Source organism: Caretta caretta, chromosome 5 (assembly GCF_965140235.1).
Source record: "Caretta caretta isolate rCarCar2 chromosome 5, rCarCar1.hap1, whole genome shotgun sequence".
In the NCBI taxonomy this organism is placed as follows: domain Eukaryota; kingdom Metazoa; phylum Chordata; order Testudines; family Cheloniidae; genus Caretta; species Caretta caretta.
The window spans coordinates 80,451,348-80,477,421 of NC_134210.1; the positions used below are offsets into that span (position 1 = coordinate 80,451,348).

General features: G+C 39.7%; 1 long non-coding RNA gene across 1 annotated transcript in view; it reads right to left on the bottom strand.

The window, feature by feature from the left end:
* The window catches only part of LOC142072021 (uncharacterized), a 57,657-nt gene extending 33,510 nt beyond the window's left edge, over positions 1 to 24,147 (bottom strand). The window contains exon 1 of the long non-coding RNA XR_012668303.1: positions 23,978 to 24,147. This is a non-coding gene — a long non-coding RNA (uncharacterized LOC142072021). The remainder of the gene's footprint in view (positions 1 to 23,977) is intronic.
* Positions 24,148 to 26,074: the final 1,927 nt, after the last annotated feature.

Consider the following 26,074-nt stretch of genomic DNA (forward strand, 5'->3'; position numbering starts at 1 on the left):
CATGGAAATCATTTTCAGCTGAAACTCCATTCATACACTCTGTATATATGCACCCACATAATTTGACAGTGTTCCTATCAAATGTGAACACAATTAAGAAGAGGAAACAATAATGCAGTGGGGCATAAATCTTTTTGGTTAGGCAAATAATTCTAATGATAAGCAAGTTGATGCTAACATAACACAATATAACTGCCTGCTGCTTAATGTAGAAGATTGCACAATTCTCCTTCTTTCTTAAATATAATAAATTCATTTTCATGCTGAAAGATATCAGGTAAGTGCAGGCAATTATGTGCACTTAATTTTGAATATCTGGGCCTGTTTAACCTGTCTACTGAATAGTTCTTTCCCAGTATCTAAGTTATCTGCAGGTACAGGGAATGTTCCCTTCTTAATATTCCCCACACCCCTTACCACACTTAAAATGTAATACTTCCAGAAGTCAAGTTGAAACAATTCAGCAGCTGTTGTAATATAATAATGGTGGAAATATCTCATCTTCATGGCTGTATTGTTAGAAACTATATGGAAGATGATGGTAACCACTGATGGAAAGTTACATTTAAGCTACCTTGTCTACAACTGGGATTCTCAATATCACCATGTTCTGTAGTGGGGTAGGAGAATTTTAGTGGGTTCAGTTTTATTTGTAAGGTCCCAAAGTTCAGACCAAACATATGGATCTAGTCTAGAAAGACATTTAGAGACTGTATATGAACAGGCTCTCAGGAGATCCTGGGTACACAAAATCCCTCCTGTAAGTAAAAATCACAGAGAAGTGTTAAAACACATGAGTAAAAGGAATCAGACAATCACCATTCCCTGCCCGGTCCCCGCCAAATCTCAAGTTTCAGCTCAAGTTTGGTTCAAGACTCATGCTGCTTATTATTTTATCCATCTTAGGTATGGCATTTCCCCAAGCCAGTTTGAGCCAGATGTGGCAAGATATGTTAGATATCTAAAAAGTATGTCTAACCTTTGAACACATACCACCCCAACAACTAGAAAAACAAGTCTCTAAGCCAAAGAAAAATCATTATGCAAATTGAAAACAAATTCCTTTGTAAAGAATTTTTATTGCAATTGTACAAAAAGCAGAATTTCCTCACTATTCCACTCCATCAGTGTATACCTATGGATATCTACAAAGAGTATGTATTTCATAAAAGGAAATTAAAAATATTCTGCACAGACGTCTGGACAATATTGAACTGAAGTAGGATTTCAAGTGAAAAATGATGGTTGGGGATTTATGAAAATGCTGAGATGGGAAATATACTGCCACTGCTGATGAAAAGTGGTCAAAGCCATCCCATTAAGCTTCATGGTAAAATTAAAATAGAACACTATCAATTAATGAGTCATACTATCACTGTTCAAGCATCCATTTGGAGTAAATCACAGGATTATAGTTAAAATAGTACTGGCTAAACCAAAGATAATGCTTCCGAATTTTGGATGTTGCTTAATAAACCTCTCAGTGAAATGGACCTATCCTTTATTTTGCGTTTTTTGTGTTCAATACAAGATCACATCACTGATGGCATGGTGAACCTTACTGATAAGAAGGAAGCTAATTGGAAGCCACAATCACCTTTTATAATTAGAAGCCAAAAGTTCTGAAGGTTTCTTAGCCCTGGTCTACACTGGGGGGGGGGGGGGGGGGCTAAGGGGAGGAAGAGTATCAATCTAAGTTACGCAACTTCAGCTATGTGAATAACATTGCTGAAGTCGACGTACTTAGATCGACTTACCATGGTGTCTTCACTGCAGTGAGTCGACTGCTGCCGGTCCCCGTTGACTCCGCCTGTGCTTCTCACGGAGCTGGAGTACAGGAGTCAATGGGAGAGCGCTCGGGGGTCGATTTATCGCGTCTAGTCTAGAAGCGATAAATCGATCGCCGCTGGTTCGATCGCTGCCCACCAATCCGGCGGGTAGTGTAGACATACCCCCAATGGTGCTGTCAAGGTTCCTTCCCCACCCTGAACTCTAGGGTACAGCTGTGGGGACCTGCATAAAAACCCCCTAAGCTTATTTTTACCAGCTTAGGTTAAAACTTCCCCAAGGTACAAACTATTTTCCTTTTTCCCTTGGACTTTATTGCTGCCACCACCAAGTGTCTAACAGATATATAACCGGGAAAGAGCCCGCTTGGAAACCAAAAATTTTTCCCCAAATTTTCCCCCCAAATCCTCCCAAAACCTTACACCCCCTTTCCTGGGGAATGCCTGATAAAAATCCTCACCAATTTGCATAGGTGAACACAGACCCAAACCCTTGGATCTTAAGAACAATGAAAAAGCAATCAGGTTCTTAAAAGAAGAATTTTAATTGAAGAAAAAAAGTAAAAGAATCACCTCTGTAAAATCAGGATGGTAAATACCTTACAGGGTAATCAGATTCAAAACATAGAGAATCCCTCTAGGCAAAACCTTAAGTTACAAAAAGACACAAAAACAGGAATCTACATTCCATTCAGCACAGCTTATTTTCTCAGCCATCTAAACAAAACAGAATCTAACATATCTAGCTGGATTATTTACTAAGTTTTAAGACTCCATTCCTGTTCTGTTCCCGGCAAAAGCATCACACAGACAGAAAGAACCTTTGTTCCCCCCCCCCTCCAGCTTTGAAAGTATCTTGTCTCCTCATTGGTCATTTTGGTCAGGTGCCAGCACGGTTATCCTAGCTTCTTAACCCTTTACAGGTGAAAGTTTTTCCTCTGGCCAGGGGGGATTTTAAAGGTGTTTACCCTTTCCTTTATATTTATGACAGGTGCATATAGGGAAGACACTGGGATCATGTGTTAAAAATACATAGAATAGTTCTAATTATAAATAAATGAAAATCCAGGGTAGGAATAATATCCCAAAAGTTAATTGTTTGATGTATGAAACAATTATTCAGATGGAAATCTACAATGCTAAAATTCTGCAGAAACATACAGCAAACTTTGCACAGGATCAGTGCAAAGGAGCTGTGTTGTAGCAGAATCTAGCCCACAAACTGGAAAAATTCAACCCTGGCCTACATAGACAAAACTTAGGGTGACCAGATGTTCTGATTTTATAGGGACAGTCCCAATATTTGGGGCTTTGTCTTATATATTACCCCTATTACCCCCCACACCTCTGTCCTGATTTTTCGCACTTGGTGTCTGGTCACCTTAACGAAACTCCATGTTATTTCCCTCTTTGTATGATTACTTCCCAATTTTCTACAAAAGCATGCATCAGTTTTGACTAGAACTAGATTAAATATTTTGGATGAATAGTTTATTCCCTGAAAATTACAGTTTCTGTCGACCCAAAACTACTCACAAATTTGATTCAAATTCACCAAATAGTTTTGGCCATAAAGTTCCACCCCCCCTCCCCCCCACTGAGTACTTAGTCACCATTCACAAACTATCTGGAGGAGGTACAGCTGCCTACTTTTACACCCTATGGTCTCAGTTTGATGTGAAGAAAGGATTTGAACTTGGTTCTCTCACACTACAGTCATGTGCTCTGATCCTAGGTTATGGGCCTCTCTCCTGTTTAATTTCTTCCACTATGTATAAAATACTTCAGCAGTCATGTGGATGAAGAGTGAGAATGATTCTATAGCACAGTGGCTAGGGCACTCATCTGGGAGGTATAAGACTCAAATTAGTGTCCCTACTCCAATGACTTACTATTCAATTCCCTCCTGCCTGATGTAAAGAAGGGATTGAACTCATATTGCAGAAAACCAAAACAAAATATGTCAACTTCTTTGATTCATCTAAATTTTTCAGAATTTTTGGATTCAGTTTACCCGAATCAGCCTTTTTTCCCCCCCTTAAATTTTTTTTGCCAGTAAACCAAAATCAGTTATTTTCCCAGCTCTAGTTGTAACATCCCTCAACTACTAATGCAGTGAAGGAGTTTCAAGAATTCCACTACAACACTTTTGATCAAGGAGTCAGGGCTCTGAAGATGTCAATCTTGCACAGATTCTGTTGTGGAGCATTGACTATAGCCAACTGTACAAAAACAAAAAGAAAAGGAGGACTTGTGGCACCTTAGAGACTAACCAATTTATTTGAGCATGAGCTTAGTGATCAGGTAGAGGAACAAAGCTTTTAATAATTAGATACTCCCAGAAGTTTGGACTTTGCTCTCCAGGACAGCAATATGGAGGTCTGCTGGTGCAAGAACTCTAGGCTTGATCCTGCTTCCATTATTGTTAAATGGCAAAACTCCTGCTGATTTCATTGCAAGCAGGACCTGTCCAGTGAGAACAGTTATGGGATCTTGTAGAATTTTGCAGTGTCCAATCAACTTATGATGGCTGAGGTGGAGTTCACACAACATTGCCTAGCCTCAGAGTAGATGTCTTGGGAACATGCAGTGACACCCGGGGGTATCTCACTCTCAACCATTCATTGCCAGTGACTCACAGAAACTCCAGTATAAACATAGCAGAGCTCCTGAAAAAGGTCAGACCAGGATCAATATGATTAAGATTGGTGTTTCTGTTTTTATTAAGATTGCACTTTCAGATCTGGACATTTTATCTTTCCCTACAAGAAAGCTTTCTATTAGACTAACTGTCAGACAGATTGGGTGACAGTTTCTTTTGATTTAATGTTTCCTATACTATATATTTCCAACCTTGTAAATACTGATAATAAATGCTATAAATTTTCTTTGACTGGATCATATTTAACAGTACATACAGTCAGTGTGTCTCCTTGAGGTACATTACACAAAGAAAAGCTGTATGGCATGGACAGAGTTATTCTGAGCCCATTAACGGGGAATACAGAAGAATGCATTAAACCACCTCAGAGCTTAGTGAAATCATTGCCTCAGTCCAAGACAAGCAAGTCAGACTGTACTATAGGCATAAAGACATGGGTGCCCCCACAGAACTTCTGGCTGTGCCCAAGGGGCAAATGCTGAATGGGTATGGTATTGATCTGTTATAACAAGAAATGAGAATTACAATAAAAAATATATTGAGCCTTTTTGGAAACATGACAATCCACTCAAGCTTTCCTTTCATGATTTATGATGTCACCAGAACTCCTTGATGTATTTATTCCTTGTAACACACCATGTTCCAGTATGTATATATACAGTGTATATTTTCCCTCAAGGTATCACAAACAGCTATAGAAAATAAAAGAAAGCTTTTATGTCACTGCTTTGCTAATGTCCTGGGAGCTATTCAATCCACCCACATTCTATCAAGATGCCATTATGGAAAGAAGCAGCTTTTTGTAACACAAGACAATATAATTTTGAGACTGTTCAAGCAGTGTTTGTGATCATTATAAAAACATCTACTTGAAGTATCCAGAATGATCACATAATTCATCTTTTTGATCTAATTCCACACTGAATTAACCGTTGGGAAACAGTGTTATCAATATTTGCTGCATTGTAAGTGGTGAATTACAAACAAGTTGAGATAATTAAGAAGCAATTCAAGACTTCACCCAACATAAGAATTAAGCCCTTAAGGCTCAAAAAAGGTTTTGGACCCATCTTTTTCCCATTGGTTTTTCGTTTTGTGCATTCTGCACTTTTTGGTTTTGCTCCAGATCAGAAATGTAACGCTAAAATACTCCAAAATAACTAGTCCAGTTTTGCAGATCCAAGAGGTTCAGATAAACCCACAAACTTCAATGAATATCCAAAACCAAGCACTGCTTACAGATAACAATGCTTAATACATACCATTCATAGGTTGCTATATCAGCTTTTTCAGTTTGAGGGCTGTTTCAGATTCAGTAGTATAGTACATTTCCGGATCTGATTTGGAACTCTTGAGCTATGCTTTTAATAATATCCATGCTTGGTTATTATAATTCTTTTCTTTGTTAGACCTATTGGCAGTTTATTTACAGACTTCAGTTCCAGATGCTGCTGCAAGGCTCCTTGGTAAGGATAGTGTAGCCCGATATGTTATTTCTTTTAATTATTTCTTGCTATTATTGTAGCATTTTACACGTTCTTTAAATTTATGTTCACAACATTTTAAACTACTTCATGGGCTGGGATTTTCTTAGATTTCAGATTTAATTTAATGTTTTCCACTGTACATTTTCATGATTCTTGGGGCAGGAATTAGCTGTTCGACTGTTCCATCTGAAATCTTTTGGAGCTATGGCATTTGCTTATTACATCTTAGACAACAGGTATTCTGAGTCACTAATGATTTTAAAAGTAGACTGGCAGCCTTTATTTTCATGCTTCCACAGCCTCTGCTTTTCCCATTTTACTTGTATGTTGTAAAGCATTGATAGCTTTTTTTCCTACACTATGAATGGTGTTTGTGTAATTTTGGCTCCATACCATTGCACATATTTGAATTACAATGTGTTTCAGATTACTGGAATATTTTTGTGCACACTTCTCTTTTGCTCTCTCAACGGCAAGGCTATCATTACATCTTGTGTGCATTTAAATTATGTATTCATTAAACTATGTTTAGCAGGTTAGTCTTGGAGAGCCAAGGACCCATGTCTGCGTATGTGTCTTCTATGTTTGTTTCAGAGTAACAGCTGTGTTAGTCTGTATTCGCAAAAAGAAAAGGAGTACTTGTGGCACCTTAGAGACTAACCAATTTATTTGAGCATAAGCTTTAGTGAGCTACAGCTCACTTCATCGGATGCATACTGTGGAAAATACAGAAGATGTTTTTATATATACAAATCATGAAAAAATGGGTGTTTATCACTACAAAATATTTTCTCTCCCCCCACCCCACTCTCCTGCTGGTAATAGCTTATGTAAAGTGATCACTCTCCTTACAATGTGTATGATAATCAAGGTGGGCCATTTCCAGCACACATCCGGGGGGGGGGGGGGAAGGGGGATTGTGTGTTAGGAAAACAAGGGGAAATAGGTTACCTTGCATAATGACACATCCACTCCCAGTCTCTATTCAAGCCTAAGTTAATTGTATCCAATTCGCAAATGAATTCCAATTCAGCAGTCTCTCGCTGGAGTCTGGATTTGAAGTTTTTCTGTTGTAATATCGCAACTTTCATGTCTGTAATCGCGTGACCAGAGAGATTGAAGTGTTCTCCGACTGGTTTATGAATGTTATAATTCTTGACATCTGATTTGTGTCCATTTATTCTTTTGCGTAGAGACTGTCCAGTTTGACCAATGTACATGGCAGCGGGGCATTGCTGGCACCTGTCCTTGCAACAAAGCCCGTTGCCAACTGTGCCCACATATCTATTCAGGGGACACCATCTCAGGGCCTAACCACATCAGCCACACTATCAGAGGCTTGTTCACCTGCACATCCACCAATGTGATATATGCCGTCATGTGCCAGCAATGCCCCCCCGTTCCCCAGACATTCTTGTTAAACCCTGGATTTGTGCTGGAAATGGCCCACCTTGATTATCATACACATTGTAAGGAGAGTGATCACTTTACATAAGCTATTACCAGCAGGAGAGTGGGGTGGGGGGAGAGAAAACCTTTTGCAGTGATAAACACCCATTTTTTTCATGATTTGTGTGTATAAAAACGTCTTCTGTATTTTCCACAGTATGCATCCGATGAAGTGAGCTGTAGCTCACGAAAGCTTATGCTCAAATAGATTGGTTAGTCTCTAAGGTGCCACAAGTACTCCTTTTCTTTCTATGTTTGTACGAAGCACGTGGTGCCTCCATCACGTGATATTTAAAATGGTGCCCAGGAAACTGGGGATAGCAGCTGAAAGTGGAAAATTCAGGAGACTGGACAAGAAAGTTACATAGGACCTCTAAAGTGTGGAGCTAGAGGCAGTTATGTATTGATCCTGTCTGGAGTTTTGGCCCTCACAACCCCCTAAAGTGAGACATACACAATTTCTGCACCAGCTCTGAAATGCCTCTACTGTACTTAGTTGCCTCTACTGTACATTGCTGAATATTTTATGAATATTTACATGCAAAAATGATAAAAGGAAATGAGAATAGAACATAGCACTTTGGTCTGTAGTTTATAAATTAAATACATTTTTGTTTTAGTTTTGTTAGAATTACTATGAGCTTTTTTGGTTTAATTCCCAAATTCAGAAAATCAAGATTAGGCATATAGTATATATGATCATTCAGCCAATGTGATGTGGTATTTTTCTGCATGATTGTAAGACTAGTAATATCAGGTTTAGCTTTCCAGTGGCCTGATCCCACTAAGTGGAGTGCCCTCAGCTCAGCCAGCAGTTACCTGCTGAAAAAATTGGTCTCTAAGTATCTTAAAACTCTTATCAATAAAGTTAAAACACTAACAGGGGAGAAATCCTGTCCCAATGCAACTGGCATGCAAACACAGACAAAAGAACTCACTTGGATTGCACTACCTTGTACTTTCTATAGTCACTTACAGAGTGCAAAGTGAGTAGAAAGCACTTCCAGATCTCATGGTAGCATTTTACATCCAGTTTGCACATGTGTAATAACAGCATAGGCAATAGAGGATCAGGCACACGGGGTTCACAATGACCCCACCACCCATCACATTGCTTACAAGACTAAGCCAACAACAAATCATTACTGACATTGATGAACTATCAATGTTACTTCCTTTCATTGCTCAAATGCAGCCCCATAACCATCCAAAATAGGCATGCATATCATTAAAAATCTTGGTAAATGCGTGAGAATGGACAACAATGTAGTTTCTACCCACTATCTTTCTCTCCTTAATGTATTAGTGGTGAATGACTGCCTAAATCTTCCAAGCTTCATCCTTTGGAAACTACATTTGGGGCCTGATCCTGCTGTGGGAATCCATTTAGGTGAACACCTGTGCCTGTGTAGAGCCCCACCCATACAGATCTGAATGCAGACTGAGGCCTTATTTCCTGCCACTCTATGAAGTTCCAACTTCTAGAGGATTTCTATCAGAGCTAATATCACTGGGCAGGACTAAGGTCTAAGTTTCTCCAGACATCTAAAACCATAGAAAATGCATCTACTTTACTTATACAGTAATAAGACTTGGCTCTTGTATAGCATTTTTCATCAGTAGATCTCAATGAACTTTATTTGTTATTTCTAGCCTATCTCACTAACATCTCTGTTGGTTCATTCTATTTGTAATTTGTCAGCAAAAGTGTCTGCAGAACCACATAAGTATGGAGTCTAAACATTAATCCTCATGTTTTAGGAAGGCAGCAACAGAGTAAGATAAACATTTGGAGCCTGAAGAGATCATTACGATCATCTAGTCTGACCTCTTATTTAATACAGGGCATAGAATTTTGCCCAGTAATTTCTGCATCAAGCTCATAACTTCTGTTTGAACTATACATTTTTTTTTTGAGAAATATGTGGTCTTGAATTAAATACTTTCAGTGATTGAAAATCGTAATTTCAAATGGTTAATTACCTTTACTGTTAAAAGATGCGACTTATTTCCAGTCTAAATTTGTCTAGCTTAATCTTCCAACCATTGACTATCGTTATGTCTTTTTCTAGATAAAGGAGTTGACTACTACCAGAAATCTCTTCCCCATGAAAATACAGGTAGATCATGATCAAGTCATAATACAGGTATGGAATAAATTCCATGTATGTAATTATTCCATAAATGGAATCATATTTTCAGAAGTTGAGAGATATGCAAACCCCAACATGAGCAAATATAAATGAGTAGAGCCTAAGATTGAGTGGCCATGGATTAACATATGAATGTACATTATCAACATAATTAGAGTATGAATTTCACTCTTAAGTTTAGTTGGTTGACTAGCAAGTTTTATTGCCCATGTTGGGAACATAGGTATGCAAAATTGGGTATGCACAATTTAGAATTACAGTAATTTTAGAAGTGCAATGAAAGTAGTTACTGATACTGAGAGTAACTTGAAATTACTGCAGGCACACGCTTCTGCTACTGCTTGATAAACACACACACACACACACACATCTGGATCATATTGAACCCATTTCCTGGAGTTTCTGCCTATTCCTTTAAAACCCTGATTGACAACGTTTGTTGAGCAAAACCATAAGCTAGTATGTATTCTTTATTGAGTAGTTATTCGTATAATTGATCTCTGACTATGGAAATGTTCGGCAGCTTTAAACACATCCTTGCTCAGGGACTACATTGTGCTTGCATCACTAACTCTAGTGGGAAGAAGGAATGATACATAGATAATTACTGCCATTCACTCCCTCTCCCCCAAATTTAAGCTGTTTTGTCTGACAGTTGTTGACCAATCATTTCAGAATACTTGCCCAATTTATAGTCTCCCCTATCCACAAGGGGATTAGCTTTACATGGCAGTCTTGCATTCCCACAGCTGAGAAACTCTAGGAACCTGTGGGGTTCAGCCAATGGAAGTTGTGCTATGCTTGTTTCAGCAGAACATCACTTTTTTGTATATGGAATATTAGGTCCTTAGTGGAAGTCAAAAGGTAGGCATTTAATGACAAACTATTTCTTAGTCAATGGAGCTGTGCTGTTAAACTCATCGGTTCTGCTAGAAATGTAAGATTGTGTTGCAAATGTAACATTTAATTTGTAGAGCATCTAAATAAGAGGCATAAAATCTGCCTATCCTTTGTAGAATTTTATATATAAAATTAAAATTCCTTTGATATGCTTAAATTAATCCTTTTATAGTGATAGCTTGTTCTTTGAGTGTGCTAAAAAGGAGCCAGAATGAGTCAGGAGAAATGCACTGCTAGCATATCAATGATGTGACAGCTGCTACCCTGAAATCTTGACTACATAATACATCAGTTTCCAACACGTCACCTGTAATTCAGTCAGAGGCATAGCTTTTAGTTTACCTTGTTATTGTTTTTTTTTCCCCCCGTGTGCTGCAGTTTGGTTCACATCTGCTAGCTGTATTCCCATCATCATGACTGATTGACTATATTAATGGATGGTTTAGACCTCGTCATTATCTCGGTTTAACCCATTTTCCTACCCCCCCGAGGTATCCAAAGAAGAAACTTCATATAATATGGATGTTATTTCCTTTCAGTCTATGCCCACACCCTTACAGAGTTATATCTTTCACAGCACTGTATTTATGTCATCATAACCATCTGTCTCTAACTTTATTTCTAAGAATGAACAAAACCATTTTGAATGAAATGAAAAAAAACTTACACAAACTTTCACTCAGAATTTGAACATTATTTGATAATTAATACTGTTAGGGAAATCTACAGGGCTTTTAAAATTCATTTTTATGTGTATCTACATTTCCAGAAAGCAGCAGCAAATGTGCCAGAATAGAGAGAGAGGCTGTTTTGACCCAATTGGAAGAAAGAAGTACTGGAACTTTAATTAGCATGCCTCTTCCATGTGTCTTCTAGCCAGTTTGGCAGATTCATGAAAGCATGGATAAGATCTGGATAAGCAATCAAATTTTTGGATGCTTATTCAAACTGAAAACAAAGCTCTAAACCTTTTGAGATTTAACCAATGCTAATTATTTCATATGTTGTTTTGTAATCTCTTAGTCTCTTATGTAAACAGAAGGCCTCTACTATTATCCAGCCCTCTTTAAACTTTATAAAAAGAAAGTTTAATTTGGTCTGTTGACTGACTTTTGATTATTTCCATATTGTTCTCAATTGATTCAATGTCCCTAAAGACGTTTTTCCATTTTGTGCATCAATTTATCTTTGTTTCTTTTCTCTCTTGCTACTAGTATATAAAAACAGGCAACATTTTCAATTGCATTTAAATCTTGCAAGATACAATGGAATTCTCAGAACTGATTGTTTGCATTTTCTGATACTTAGCTCAGCACTATAGCTGCACATTCTGTTTAGGGAATCTGTGTTGAATGGAAAAAAAAATCTATAAATTTTAAGAGGTAGGCAAAATTATTCTGGTGAAATCAGTGAAGACCAGAGATTGTGAAGAAGCAGGGTTTTTCTTTTTCTCCATAAAACTCAAATGTCTTCTTAGGGGAAATTGTAATGTACATCACTGTGGAAGTGAAGTCCACAGATACAGGCTTCTGCCCTACTTGATCTGGATTTGATTCTTTCCCTTGAGATCCGCAGCAGGAGCTGGATTCCTAATAGGGATGCTTTGAGAAAACTATGCTTTGAGCTGTATGAATGCTAGCTTTTTCAGGGAATCTCCCACTATTATTCAACCACTAAAACTAGACAAGCCATTTACAACGCACACTTTGCTTCTCTACAAAAGAAAAAGGACACTAAACTTTCTAAACTACTACATGCTACAAGGGGCCACAGCAATGGTTCCCTCAACCCACCTAGCAATATTGTTAACCTATCCAACTATACTCTCAGCCCAGCAGAAGCAGCTGTCCTATCTCGGGGCCTCTCCTTCTGCCCCTCCACCCCCACAAACATGATACAGTTCTGTGGTGACCTAGAATCCTATTTTCGACGTCTCCGACTCAAGGAATATTTCCAAAATACCTCTGAAAAACATACTAATCCACAGAGGCCTTCCTACCAACACTACAAAAAGAAGGATTCTAGGTGGACTCCTCCTGAAGGTCGAAACAGCAGACTGGACTTCTACATAGAGTGCTTCCGCCGACGTGCACAGGCTGAAATTGTGGAAAAGCAGCATCACTTGCCCCATAACCTCAGCCATGCGGAACGCAATGCCATCCACAGCCTCAGAAACAACTCTGACATCATAATCAAAAAGGCTGACAAAGGAGGTGCTGTTGTCATCATGAATAGGTCGGAATATGAACAAGAGGCTGCTCGGCAGCTCTCCAACACGAGTTTCTACAAGCCATTACCCTATGATCCCACTGAGAGTTACCAAAAGCAACTACAGCATTTGCTCAAGAAACTTCCTGAAAAAGCACAAGATCAAATCCGCACAGACACACCCCTGGAACCCCGACCTGGGATATTCTATCTATTACCCAAGATCCATAAACCTGGAAATCCTGGGCGCCCCATCATCTCAGGCATTGACACCCTGACAGCAGGATTGTCTGGCTATGTAGACTCCCTCCTCAGGCCCTACGCTACCAGCATTCCCAGCTACCTTCGAGACACCACTGACTTCCTGAGGAAACTTCAATCCATCGGTGATCTTCCTGATAACACCATCCTGGCCACTATGGATGTAGAAGCCCTCTACACCAACATTCCACACAAAGATGGACTACAAGCTGTCAAGAACACTATCCCCGATAATGCCACGGTAACCTGGTGGCTGAACTTTGTGACTTTGTCCTTACCCATAACTATTTTACATTTGGGGACAATGTATACCTTCAGATCAGCAGCACTGCTATGGGTACCCGCATGGCCCCACAGTATGCCAACATTTTTATGGCTGACTTAGAACAACGCTTCCTCAGCTCTCGTCCCCTAAAGCCCCTACTCTACTTGCGCTATATTGATGACATCTTCATCATCTGGACCCATGGAAAAGAAGCCCTTGAGGAATTCTACCATAATTTCAACAACTTCCATCCCACCATCAACCTCAGCCTGGTCCAGTCCACACAAGAGATCCACTTCCTGGACACTACAGTGCTAATAAACAATGGCCACATAAACACCACCCTATACCGGAAACCTACTGACCGCTATTCCTACCTACATGCCTCCAGCTTTCACCCTGACCACACCACACGATCCATCGTCTACAGCCAAGCTCTGCGATACAACCGCATTTGCTCCATCCCTCAGACAGAGACAAACACCTACAAGGTCTCTGTCAAGCTTTCTTACAACTACAATACCCACCTGCGGAAGTGAAGAAACAGATTGATAGAGCCAGAAGAGTTCCCAGAAGTCACCTACTACAGGACAGGCCTAACAAAGAAAATAACAGAATGCCACTAGCCGTCACCTTCAGCCCCCAACTAAAACCCCTCCAACGCATTATTAAGGATCTACAACCTATCCTGAGGATGACCCAACACTCTCACAAATCTTGGGAGACAGGCCAGTCCTTGCCTACAGACAGCCCCGCAACCTGAAGCAAACACTCACCAACAACCACATACCACACAACAGAACCACTAACCCAGGAACTTATCCTTGCAACAAAGCCCGTTGCCAACTGTGCCCACATATCTATTCAGGGGACACCATCACAGGGCCTAATAACATCAGCCACACTATCAGAGGCTCGTTCACCTGCACATCCACCAATGTGATATATGCCATCATGTGCTAGCAATGCCCCTCTGCCATTTACATTGGTCAAACTGGACAGTCTCTACGTAAAAGAATAAATGGACACAAATCAGATGTCAAGAATTATAACATTCATAAACCAGTCAGAGAACACTTCAATCTCTCTGGTCACGCAATCACAGACATGAAGGTTGCTATCTTAAAACAAAAAAACTTCAAATCCAGACTCCAGCGAGAAACTGCTGAATTGGAATTCATTTGCAAATTGGACACTATTAATTTAGGCTTAAATAGAGACTGGGAGTGGCTAAGTCATTATGCAAGGTAGCCTATTTCCCCTTGTTTTTTCCTACCCGCCCCCCCAGACGTTCTGGTTAAACTTGGATTTAAACTTGGAGAGGGGTCAGTTTGGATGAGCTATTGCCAGCAGGAGAGTGAGTTTGTGTGTGTGTGTGTCCCACGGGGGGGGGAAGGGGGGGGTGAGAGAGTCTGGATTTGTGCTGGACATGGCCCACCTTGATTACCATGCACATTGTAGGGAGAGTGGTCACTTTGGATGAGCTATTACCAGCAGGAGAGTGAGTTTGTGTGTGTGGTTTTTGGAGGGGGGTGAGAACCTGGATTTGTGCAGGAAATGGCCCACCTTGATTATCATGCACATTGTGAAGAGAGTGGTCACTTTGGATGGGCTATTACCAGCAGGAGAGTGAGTTTGTGTGTAGGGGGGTGGAGGGTGAGAAAACCTGGATTTGTGCTGGAAATGGCCCAACTTGATGATCACTTTAGATAAGCTATTACCAGCAGGACAGTGGGGTGGGAGGAGGTATTGTTTCATGATCTCTGTGTGTATATAATATCTGCTGCAGTTTCCACCGTATGCATCTGATGAAGTGAGCTGTAGCTCACGAAAGCTCATGCTCAAATAAATTGGTTCGTCTCTAAGGTGCCACAAGTACTCCTTTTCTTTTTGCGAATACAGACTAACACGGCTGTTACTCTGAAATCAACCACCACTGTTACATCTCCCTGGTGGCAGAAATGGTAAGAGCACCAGTGTGGACAGGAGGACCCTATTACTTTCCTTCTCTCCTCCAAGCCCCTTCCCTGTGCCTTCTTCCTTTGTGTTTAGTAAACTATGATACCACTCCCTCCTCAAGAGACAGATTTGTTTTAACACTGGCATTTTAACGCTGTAGGAGTGTTAGGTCTATGCTCACACTTATTTTATGCAGAAATAGGGTCACTGGTACTATATCAAGGTATAAGTGATAGTAAATTTTCGAATAAAAGGAGAAGAAAACTGCATAATAAATCAGCAAATAAATGGGAAGGTGGGTAGGAAATGCGATCAGTTCAGAGGGACGTTTTGCTTTTTTTGAGACTATATCCTACATTGATGAAGGCAATACAAATACATAGTTCCACAGTGTTCACAGAACTTCTGTATACAAAAAGTCCTCAGAACACAAGATGGAAATTCAGCGTTTGTTTCCATGTAAAGCAAAGCAAATATGATTATTAGAATTTTCCCAAATAAACAGTTCTGGTATTTTATATTTTGCCTTCAGAATCTGTTGCTATGTATTTGTATGTGTTCACTGAAGAAGGATCTACGTCCAGGTTAGACAGTGGATTGTTTGCCAATTCCAAACCAAGGAATACATACTCCTATATTTTGAACAAAACCCTTACTCTTTGAAAGATGATGATACCGCTATTTCAGTAAAAAAAAATTTCACTAGGCCCAAGGTGTATGTCTTTTGCCTTGAGTACTAGGCCCAACTTCTGGAAAGAAAAGGATTTATTTTTCTCAATTTGTGATTGTCTTCAGCTCCCTGGCCTTTGAAAGGATTCAGTCTTTATCCCTTAAGTATAACAGTCAAGCAATAGCTATTCTGGAAGGGTCTGACATTTGCCTCTGTCTTTGATTGTAAACCTGCAAGCACATTCCAAAACTTGTGTGTTATCCAGTATTTTAACTGAGGGGTTTCTGAGAGACAAGGAAGGTGAGATAATATATGTTACTGGAGCAACGTCTATTGGTGGAAGGTACAAGCTTTTGAGCTACACAGAGCTTTTTTCCAGGTCTGGGAAGGAAGCAGAGTGTCTGAACTAAATATAAGTTGAGCAAATAGTTAAGGAGAAGGAGTAACACGTGCTAGAAACTAAAAACTATGGACTTAACAGGGACACTGTTTTGTGGCTCATTACAATAATTTGTAATATACCACGTGTTAACCCTTTCAGTTTAACATAGTATCGCAATTTGTATTTAGCTCAGACACTCTGCCTTCTTCCTCAGATCTGAAGAGCTCTGTGTAGCCTTATAAAAAAGCACTCAATTTCTTTAAATTTTAAGTGTATGTCCTTATTAATGTAACCCAGTACTACAATTGTGTGAACATTTCCATCATGTCAAGAAATATTCCTCTGATCACAGTGCTGCCACATCCCAAGGCATTTTCTTCCTGTCTAAGATTTTGCCAGTCCGCACCATGCTAACATGGGATCCTTATTTTGCAAGAGTTTCACCAGAGTTTGCTCATGCTTCACTCAGTTTTGTAGTTCAGGGGGACCTAAAACTCCAAGCAAAACTCTGAAGTGGCTTGCAGATCACAACCCCCTGTCATATGGAAGCTACTGGAGAGGTTACTTGTAACCCTCCCTGAATTTTGTTCAGTTTTACCAACCACTGCTCTAGTCATGCAATTTTGGAAATTACAATACAGTATAGCAGCTCTCTCAGAGCTGTTACTGTCTAATGGTTTAATATGAGCTTGAAGTATTTTTTAAAAAGATACACAACTGGGAATTTTCAAAAAGTTAATTTTTTTACCTCTAATCTTTCAGACAGTCTCATGTCAGTAACATTGATTAGCAAGCTGAAAGAGTCTTTTAAACATATTCTGATATACTTGCAAAATGGTGACAGTCTGTGCTTCAGTGTATCTGAGGAGGACTGAGTCCTGGAATAAGTCTGCTTGTTTAAAATTTGTGTGTGATTTTCATTGAGATAAGTTACCCTAAGTGCATAGTAGCTAATTTCCTAAATCAAATAATGTGGTTATTCCCCATAATGCCTAAAGAGATTAGTTCAGTCCACATTAGAAACAAATAGGCTAATCACTTCAATTTTGAAAAACAAAAAACCCAACCAAATTTCCTTTGAGTTACAGGACTATAAAATGCACCTGAAATCATAGTTTTAACTTGTGTATATATAACTTTAAAATTGACACATTTGTATTTATGTACATAATTTATTAAATTTCTTGCTGGCTCACACCTCATATGCTCAGTGCGTATAATTTTATAGCTCATTTATAAACCCCTATAAAAAGGTGTGAGATGGAAATATTGACAGCTGAGTTAGTTGGTACAATAATAACATTCTTCAAAGTAAAGGTTAAAATGGGAAAATCATGGTTGTTCCAGATTTTACCAGTTTACAAGGTCAACAAAAATATGGACCAGGACAAAACTGTGCACAATTGAAAAATATGAACTGGCCAAGAAAAAGATCAGAAGATTATATAACAAGGACCAAAAAAATCTATCCTTAGTTTTGGGTGCAAAGCTTCCAGTGGCTTCTGTGGCAGTTAATCCAATGGTAGAAATCTGCAAGAACCGAAACTGGTTCTTGAGTTTCATCCTACAGAATAATCTGATGTGCCACCCTGTGTTAGGGGATTAAATGCTGTCATCAATGCACAGCCTAGGTAAATGGGCTTCATGTGGATGACTTATGGGAGAATGGGGGAGTGTATGCTCACAGTCACAATCACACAGCCCTCAGACTTTAGCAGTGGCTTCAGACCTTCCAGCCCAGAAGTGGTTTTAAGATAGTAGATGTGTGCAACCAACATTAGTATAGTGTCACTGTGGGTTCTTCTTCTCCCTTATATTCCAGTCTCTATGCCACGTATCTCCCTATATTTTCCATTTATGGGTAAGACGTCAAATTTCTGTGAATAATGGGAGGTTTATTATGCACCTGAGAACTGCCCATTTGGGGTGAAATCCTGGCTACAACAAAATCAATGGGAGTTTTGCCAGTAACTTCAATGAGGCCAGATTTTCACCTTTGGTTAAGAACATAAGAATGTCTATCCTGGGACAGACCAATGTTCCTTCTACCCCAGTATCCTGTCTTCCAACAGTGGCCAATGCCAAGTGCTTCAGAGAGAATGAACAGAACGGGCAATTGAGTGATCCATCCCATTGTCCACTCCCAGCTTCTGGCAGTCAAAAGCTAGGGACACCCAGAGCATGGGGCTGCATCCCTGACCATCTTGATTAATAGCCATTGATGGACCTACCCTTTATGAACTTATCTCATTCGTTTCTGAACCCTGCTACAGTTTTGGCCTTCACAACATCCCCTGGCAATGATGTTCAGAGGTTGACTGAGTGTTGCATGAAGTAGTACCTCCTTTTGTTTTAAACCTGCTGCCTATTAATATCAGTGGGTGACCCCCCTGATTCTTGTGTTATAAGAAGGAGAAAACAGTACTTCCTTATTCACTTTCTCCATACCATTCCCAATTTTACAGACCTCTATCATATCTCCCCATAGTCATCTCTTTTCCAAGTTGAAAAATCCAAGTCTTTTTAATCTCTCCTAATATGGGAGCTGTTCCATACCCATAATCATTTTTCTTGGCCTTCTCTTTTCCCATTCCAATTTGCCTTTTTTGAGATGGGGCACACAGCATTTAAGGTGTGGGGGTACCACAGATTTATTTAGTTGCATTATGATATTTACTATCTTATTATCTATCCTTTTATTCATGTTCCCAACACTGTTAGCCATTCTGATGGTCACTGCACATTGAGCGGATGTTTTCAGAGAACTATCCACAATGACTCCAAGATTTCTTGAAGGGTAACAGCTAATTTAGACCCCATCATTTTCTAAGGATAGTTGGGAATATGTTATCAAATGTGCATTGCTTTGCATTTATCAATATTGAATTTCCTCTACCATTTTATTGCCTACACACCCAATTTGGTGAGATCCCTTTGTAATTCTTCATAGTCTGCTTTGGACTTAACTTTCTGGAGTAATTTTGTATTGTCTGCAAATTTTGCAAGCTCACCATTTACCCGCTTTTCCAGATCATTTATGAATATGTTGAACAGCACTGGTCCCAGTACAGATATCTGGGGGACATTATTTATCTCTTTCCATTCTGAAAACTGAACATTTGTTCCTACCTGTTGTTTCCTAATTTTTAACCAGTTACAGATCCATGAGAGGACTTTCCCTTTTATCCCATGACTGCTTACTTTGTTTAAGAGCCTTTGGTGAGGGACCTTGTCAACAGCTTTCTGAAAGTCCAAGTACACTATAGCCTCTGTATCCCCCTTGTCCACATTTGTTAACCCCCTCAAAAAATTCCAATAGATTGGCAAGGCATGATTTCCCTTTTCAAAGCCGGGTTGACTTTCCCCCAACAAATTGTGTCAATCTGTGGGTCTGATCGTTCTGTTCTTTACAATAGTTTCAAACAATTTGCTTGATACTGAAGGTAGACTTATCAGCTGATGGGTGGTGGGTGGAGCCCCCCATTGGGGAGGCTAGCCCCTGGCTCTTCCCCCTCTACTCAATCCCCCCTGTGCCAGAGCCCCAAGATCCCCTGTCCTCCCCCCACGGCCAGAGCCATGAGTCCCCCTCCCACTCGAAGGAGCAACAAGCACCCCCCTCAGCCAGAGGAGCCCTAGCTGGGCAAAGGCCCAAGCACCCTCACTCTCCACCTTCCCAGAGGTGCTCCGAGCCTCCCCGCCCCGTCCGGAGGAGCCCTGGGCCAGCTGCAGTCATGCCTCCCTTCCCAAAACCTCAAGCTTCTCCTGAGAAAGGCATCTCACTCTTCTCCCAAAGAAGCTTTTAATATGCCCCATGCAGGTTCTGGGGCAGCTGAAGAGGTGGTATTTGCTACTCAGCTTCCTGGGTTAATTAGTAATCTCTCTGGAGTCCATGGAGACTACTGATTAATCTGGGAAGCTGAATAGCACATACTACCGCCTCAGCCACCCTGGAACCCACATGGGCTATAATAACGCAAAAACTTTCCCCTCCAAACCCTGCAACCAAGGGTCTGGGGGCCATGGCAGCACCAGGGGAGGCTGAGCCTCCCCAGGCCTATTATACCCACCGCCCATGTATCAGCCTGTAATTGTAATGAGTGCCTCTGGAGCCTTTAAAAAAAATTGGTGTCACATTAGCTATCCTCCAGTCATCTGGTACAGAAGCAGATTTAAATAATAGGTTACATACTACAGTTAGTAATTCTGCAAGTTCACATTTGAGTTCCTTCAGAACTCTTGGGTGAATACCATCTGGTCTTGGTGTTTAGTTTATCAATTTGTTCCAAAATCTCCTCTAATGACGCCTCAGTCCTCAGATTTATCACCTAAAAAGAATGGCTCAGGTTTGAGAATCTCCCTCACACCCTCAGCCGTGAAGACCGATGCAAAGAATTTATTTAGTTTCTCTGCAATGGCCTTATCGTCCTTGAGTGCTCATTTAGCATCTTGAGACTTCCTGATTCTGATGTACTTAAACATTATTTTTGCTCTTACTTTTTGAGTCTTCGTCTAGCTATTCTTCAGATTCGTTTTTTGGCCTTCCTAAATATATTTTTACCCTTCATTTGCCAGGGTTTATGCTCCTTTCTATTTTCCTTGGTAGGATTTAACTTCCACTTTTTAAAGGATGCATTTTTGCCTCTAACGGTTTTTTACTTTATTTAGCCTTGGTGGCACTTTTTTTGATCCTCTTACTGTTATTTAATTTGGGCCTCTACTATGGTGTTTTTAAAATCATTTCCATGCAGCTTGCAAGCATTTCACTTGCAAGGTAACAGGACCTTTTAATTTCTGTTTAGCTGGCTCTCTCATTTTTGTGTAGTTCTGCTTTGTGAAGTTAAATTCATTAAGTGGAGGACTTCCTTGGTATTTCCCCACCACCACCACTAGAAAGTTAAATTTAATTATATTTTGGTTGCTTTTCCCAAATAGTTTAGTTATATTCACCTCTTGGACCAGATATTGTGCTCTACTTAGGACTAAATCAACAACTACCTCCCCTTGTGGGTTCCAGGACTAGCTGCTCCAAGAAGCAGTCACTTATGGTTCCTAATGATCTGCATGGCAACATTACCTCTTGATTAAAAAGCCTTATCTACATGCAGATTTGCACTGGTTCAACAAAATATCCAACTTTAAACTGGGTTAGTGAACTAAAACAGTGCAAAATGAAAACAGTGATTTAAACGGTTCTATTATAGAACTTACAGCAAAAAACCCAAAACAACTAGAAGTGCAGTAATATGTGCAGTGTATCTGGGTAGATTAGAAATCTAAATCTGAAATGTAATCCAGGATTTGGTGGTAAAGAGCATTATAGATTAATACTTGAGGCCCAGTCTACACAAGGAAATTAAGTTGGTATAACTACATCATTCAGTGGTGTGAAAAATCCACACTTCCGAGCAATGCGGTTAAACCTACCTAACCCCCGGTATAGACAATGCTAGGTAAATTGAAGAATTATTCCATCAACCTAGCTAACTTCTCCTGGGGACGTGGATTTCCTATGCCTATGCAAGAACTCTTCCTGTCGGCGTAGGTAGCATCTTCACGGATGCTGCTGCAGCATTTTAAGTGTATGTAATCACCAGAGTCATGAAACCTATCCTTTATTCCATATAATACCCTGACAGCAGAATCTTACACTGGCTGAAGTGTGGTAAAGCAGTTTGCTAGATAATTCAACAAGCAAAACCATTTGTCTTGTCCGGAGGAAATAAAAGCTTTTGTGAATACAACAGACATGAACAAGCCTGCAGTCAGGAAATGTTTACCAAATAAATAAACAAACAAATAAACAAATAAAACCTTCAATAATCTGATCATTGTAATTTTTAAACAGCCTGAAATCAGAGCCCACACAAAAGGATTCGAAAGAAGTTAAGCATCAAAGACTGAGATGCCAGAGATGACCTAGTAAACCTTTCACATCTTTAACTTCTCTAATGTACTGTAACTGCTTGAAAAATTCTTAAGTGAGAACAAATATGAAGGAGTAGCTGTGGAAACAGAGCTGCCAGAGAATGAAGTGTTTTAAACAGCTATCCATCACCCCCAAAATTGGTAATGTCCTTAGTCAAAATGCTCCTCTACAACCTTTTATGGAGCTTCTTTAGCTTTATTCAGTATGCACGCTCAGTTTTTGCTAGACTGTTGAAAGGAGCTAGGAACTGTGCTGTATAAAGTTAAAAAGGAGCTGCCAAAAATTATTGAAGAGCAAATACCTGAAATATGGAAAGAAGCAAGGGATCATTGTAAAAGTACCAAACAACTTCATTTTTTAAACTAATTTACTGCCTGTGGTTGCAGATGCTTTGCTGGCAACCTTTTAAAAGTCCTGTTTAGCCACAGAACAGATGATGGACAGAGAGCAGCAATGCAATGATTCCCCCTGCAATCCCCTGACAATGTAGTTTACCCCAGATCTAACGAAGTAGACCGAGGTAAATGAAAGTCATAGGGATTACTACTAAGACTTTTGATTCTACGGGCAAGAGGGTAGTTTAGCATCAATGCCAATTCAGTTCTTGGACTCTCCTTTGAGACTGCCAACAAGAGTACCAAATGGGTTGATGGTTTCAGTGATGTTGATACCTATCAGAATTGGACAGCTCATTTCATACAAGCTACAGAACAGCTGTCATATGGAGATTACTTTTGATCACCAGGCGTTGTGGACAGACTGCAACACCTGCCAAATTATAACACAGGTCTGACCTAGAAGAGAATCCAAGAACAGTTAAACTACAAAAAAGTATAGCAGATGGGTTTTTAATTCAAATTAATTCGTGCCCGGAGGAGCTCTTCAACCACCCTTCAATAACTCATTGAACATGACTTGGCGTACACCAAAAGCTGATTGTATTTGATTTCAATGCCAGGTGTCAGAATAATAAAAAATACAGATATACAAACCAAAAGTAATACAATGCATAGAGGATATTATGAAGGCACACCCTGGCAGCCATTTTGTGCAAATCAATTTCTTCTATATTTAAAAGGAAGCATATATACCCACAAATTTCCCCTTCTTCCATACTCCATAGAGTAGCTTCAGAAATGGAGGCAGTGTTTCAAAATTAGGTCCCCAATATTTTTTAAAAATAATAATAATCAAGAAATGCCCCTTTCTTCCATATTCCATGCCTTATCTTTGCTTCTTTTTGATCTCTTGTGTGTTGGTGGAGGGACATATTGGACTTTGCGGGGTCTTGGGGTGAGGGACTCAATCTAAAAGCACAATGTAAATAAAAGTTAGGATCATCCTGAATCTGACTATAAAAATAAAATAAAATAAGAAAGCTTGAGATTATCTATCTTTAAATCTAACTACAATACATGGTCCTTAATACTGGGACACAATGTCCTAATAGGGCACTGCCATCTATGATTTCTGGACCCAGGTATTACATACGATTGCACTGACATAAAATGCACACAAATTAGAACGGGGATCCTGAAAGAATGGTTTGCAATTTGTTGCTGTACCCAGAGAGTAGACAACAAAAAATACAACAAAAGGTAAGTAGTTAAGAGGAATGAAGTGGAAAGAGTAAAAAAAGGCAAACATTAACCAATCTTGACTTTGCAGACGACTCTGCATTGTTCTCCACTCGCATCCTTCACTACATTTAAAAATGACAGATCAGCATGGAAACACTAATTAGATGCATCAGCTTCAATAAATGCCATCAAATCCAAGCTGATGCTGTCTGGAGAGAGGAAGAAGGCAGGTAAAGTAATATCCATAGGACACAGGACAACCGAAGGAAGCTGAAAAAATTCATTTACCTGAGCTGCCAAATCACAGCAGATGGCTAGATCTACAGGGAGATAAACATTAAGGACTGGAAAGCAAGCAATTCATCCTGCCAGCTTTCAAAGATCCAGTGCAGCTGAAAAAATCAGGCTAAGAACTGTATTGAAACTGTGCAGCAGCAGTGTTTGACAACAATAAAACAAGTCAGTAGGGCAGGTAAAATAGAGTGAACATGCTGAGCAAAGGGAGTTGAATGCTTTCAACAGTCAGAAGCCTACGAAGCATTCTTGAAGTCAGATGACAGGAAGTTCCCAGGCGGGGGGGGGGGGGGAAGTGAGTTATGTGGCAAAGAATCAAGCACTGTGCTGAAATGTTGAGCAACACCTGGCAGGCAATCCAAAAGCCACATGGAAGAATTGGGTCATTTTACATTTCAAGACATCAGGCAATTATAGTGCAATTTCCACAACTCTCATTTTTATAATCCCTTTAATATAAATCTAATGCACATTTTCTCACTAAGACACAAAGAAAAGCTGTTTAATATTGCAAATTTTGGCTCCATATAATATCTTTATAGCTGACTGAGTGCCCTTTAAGCTCAACTGTTTGGCTGCTAGGGATGTCTATTGGCTTCCTACTACAGCATTCTTTTGGCTGGCAAAGTGGGAACATCATAAGTGAAGGGTCAAAATTCGTTGAGCTCACCATATGGATGCCATTCTGTGTGAAGAATTGGAGTACTATATCAGAGCTGTCCTTTTAAAAACAATCTGACAATTCTGAAATGCTGCCTTGGAAAACTTTAGGAGTAAAAATGATTGTGTGTCTCATTGAAAATTAGGGATACTGCTGAACTTTTCATAACATTTAGACCATGTCTTTGCTGTTATTAATTTCTATTGCAGTAGCATCTAGCAGCCTCAGTCATGGACCAGGACCCCACTCTACTAAGCACAGTACAAACAGACCAAAAAGATTGTGGGGGAAAAAAACCAACAGTATTTTTACTATGTGTTAGCTAATACAAAGGGCGAGTCAGTAGTCTGCTAATGCATGTTAAAACTATGACTGCCTTGTCCACACTAGGGTGTTACCAGGTGTTAGCTATTATGGGTTAGTTAACACATGGTAAAAAATACACCTTTTTCTCCTAATGTGGCTTGTCCATAATGCATTGGTGGGGTGGTAGTTACAGAATTCAGCAATCCAGAATTCAGAATTAGCTCAGCTCGTATATTCCTCCTAACCATATTTTCCACCACACTTTCTAAGCAGAATTTAGAACTGTTTTAGGTAATTTAATTCCATTACATCAATAAATAAAATGCAGTTTTAATAGCTGGGTCTCTAAACTGGGAAAAATCATTTTCAAAAGAATGGTTAGGAGTGGGATTTTTTTTTTTTTTTTTAAAAAGGCCCCATGTGACCTAAACAAGCTTTCATTGGGACTTATGTGCTTTCAAAAAAAAAAATAATAATTTCTCCTAATCTAAAACCAAAATCCAAGGTCTAAGAGAGAGGGTGGGAGCTCTGGGTCACATTCTTCACTGTCATTGGTTGAGAGACCTTAGACAAGGCATTTCACAGCTCTAGGGCTCAGTTTATCTGTTTATAAAACAAATAAATCACTTCCTACACACAGAGGTGAGGAGACCCTTCCTTGTTTAACATTTGCAAAGTGTTTTGAGAACTTTGAATGAAACATTGAAACATGCAAAGTATAACAACACCTACCCATAAAAACGGAAGAATTGCCATACTAGGACAGAACAGTGATCAGTCTAGTCTGGTATCCTGTTTACAGCATCAGTACTGGTTATATTTGGTAATGCTGCAGTATTTGTAATAAGATCCCATCATGACAATTCAGTTTTTGCCCAAGACCTAGGTATCTGGGAATGAACATTTCCTTATTTATTTTAACCACATCCCAACGTGTGCCAAAGGAGACTCACATGGTTCTTAGGTATACTCCACTTTTCCTGCATTAAGACAGACCCTTATCCCTGTCCTTCTATCAGCATTGTGCTGAACCACCAGGAGTTGTTCCAAGTGCAACCCCAGGGCTCTAATGTTCAGATTGGCTCCTGTGAATTTCCTTTGTGATTAAATGTGAGCCTACCTGT